At 43.3% G+C, this 2,313-nt stretch overlaps 1 pseudogene across 1 annotated transcript; it reads right to left on the bottom strand.

Annotated features, from left to right (window-relative positions):
* Positions 1-694: 694 nt before the first annotated feature.
* Positions 695-1,557, bottom strand: LOC148005015 (large ribosomal subunit protein uL30 pseudogene; annotated as a pseudogene). The gene has a single exon (XR_015622188.1). The product of XR_015622188.1 is annotated as a large ribosomal subunit protein uL30 pseudogene (transcript).
* Between the last annotated feature and the right edge of the window lie 756 nt (positions 1,558-2,313).

The raw sequence follows: 2,313 nt of genomic DNA, 5'->3' as shown, positions 1-2,313 counted from the left end.
CTAGCATGTTAGTGAAGCATACCTTAGAATGTGTCTCTGCGGGGTTAGGCAGAGAAAATTGTCACAAAACTCAATCTGAATGGTGGTGACACCATACCCCCTAGGCTAGATTCTTGCACTAAATCACAAAGAAGAAGCTAAGAGCTAGAATTTCCCTATATCTGTTCCCTGCTCCATCCAAATGGAAAGTCTCATTCACATACTGCCAGCCAGTCTACTTCTACCAACTAGACCTCTCGTGACCACACAGAGCCTTTCTAGAATGAACTGTCTCCTATCAATCTTTGAGCCATTGAAACCATCCTTCCTTAAAATGCTTCTATGAAGGGTCTGTTAGAGAATGGGGAACATGACCACTGTCCTCTTTGCTTCTTCCTGCCTTTTTCCATCTCCTCCCACTAGGTTCCCTCACAGCCTTTCCAGTCCAATGTACCGCTAAGGAAACAAACTAAAGTTTCCACCTTAATTCTACTTTGACTTGTCTCTGGTAAGAGCCTTCTTGCTACATCAGCCCAGCTAGAGCAGTGACAGAGGAAAAAGAGAATAAAAGAGAGTAGATGGCCTAGGCAAGGGATAACTGAAGTTCTCCTTGTGACACAAGCTACTTTCCAGGATGTTGCCATTAATCCAGTTTCTGTGTCAATATGGCCCCCAAAACCTAATCTCCTATCATTGGAGCACATTTACTGACACAATTTTATTGCAGTTAAAATTTTTTTTGCCAAGCTGTGACTGTTTATTAACTGACCAGATTATAAAAATATCACAGGCAATACCTTAGTTCATCCGTCTAATAAGCCTGTTTATCTGGTCTTCCCTGTTGCCAGCATCTCCACCTTCAACGAAGTGAGTTGTCTTTTTCTTCATTCCACCTCGTGGAGAAGATAGTTTGAAGGGCCATAGGAAGTTATTTGCTTCCTTGAAGCGTTTCCCAACTGTATAGATCTTATGAGTTAGATCCTCCATGTAGATGATGCCAAATTTACCTAGAGATCGAGCAATCAAGGAGTTATCTGTCAAGGCAATGCATATTTTATTGATTTTGCCAGAGCCTCGCTTGTAGATGAGCTCATTTACTGACTTCAGGTTGGGGTACCCCCATGCAATGTACGGTTCCACAGTCCTCAGCATGTTAATTGAAGCCTTGTTGAGCTTAACAAAGGTGGCATTGAAGATCTACCGAGGACGAAGCAGCTGCAACACCTTGCGCACCTTTGGGCTTACTCCATTGATGCCTCGGGTTCTGATGACAAAGGCCAATTCTGGTTCTGCAGGCACATAGAAGTTCCCAGCTTTCCTTGCCATCCTAGCCATGCGAATCTCAGTACATATGTCTGTACTCCTTGTGATAGTGCCTTGCCTTCTCCTAGATGAGCTTCCTCCTTGCCTTTTGCAATGTCTTCAGGGCAAACTTCTTCCTCAGGTGCTTCACCTTCAACTCTGCGAAATTCCTTCCATTTTTCTCAAGGGTTTCTGGCAAAGAAGGAACCTTTTTCTTCTTAAGGGTTCCTGGCGCAGCGGCAACCTTCTTTTCCTTCTCTGGTACAGCCTTCATGGTTCCAGCTGGAAAAAGAGAGCTGCAGTTAAATTTCTAATACATGCCTTTTGAAAACAGATCCAAAGGAGTGGTGTTGTAGCTCCATTCATGACCTCTTCTCTCCCAATCAGCACCCATACTCAAATGACCTGTGAACATCTTGTTTCCTAAAGACAGGTGTGGCTGTCTCTTTTACTTTTCTCCGTGGGTGGTTTAGTTAGAATGACCTTACCACACCAGCCCATCAATTACTGGCTTTCTAGCTTTAATGATTTAGGAAAATTTATGTTTGTTGATAACGGAAATCTCCCACTGTAGTAAGCAATTTGTTCATGTTCTCAAACAGAGGAAGAAAAGAGAGAAAAAGTCTGCCTGCCAGGCATAGTCAAGGCAGGTCAAGGCCTATTGGCAGATTTCTCAGTCTGCTGAGGTATGGAACAATAAGAGGAGACGTATTTGAGGCTTAAATTTCTATGGGCCTTGGTGGAAAAAACAGAGAGGTTTGGGGAATGGGAACAAATGAATTGTATATTTTAAAAATTTGTTTCTGTTAGCTTGTGGTCATGTTTCCCACAGTACCATAGTAAAATAAGGCTTTGAGGAAACACCTGCTGGTATTCAGCAGCAGTCACCCATAACTGAGTCTTGCCTCTTCTTTTTGCCTTTCATATAATCAGCCTCATCTGCCCCTCAGAGGATGTTTCCACTTCCTACTGGCCAGTCCACAACATCCCAACACCAATGTAGGCCATGCAGTTTCAGGAAACTGGAATTTC

Source organism: Rattus norvegicus, chromosome 6 (genome assembly GCF_021556685.1).
Source record: "Rattus norvegicus strain SHRSP/BbbUtx chromosome 6, alternate assembly SHRSP_T2T, whole genome shotgun sequence".
Taxonomy (NCBI): domain Eukaryota; kingdom Metazoa; phylum Chordata; class Mammalia; order Rodentia; family Muridae; genus Rattus; species Rattus norvegicus.
Note: the sequence above shows the minus strand (reverse complement) of the source record. Positions and strands in the feature narration are given on the sequence as shown.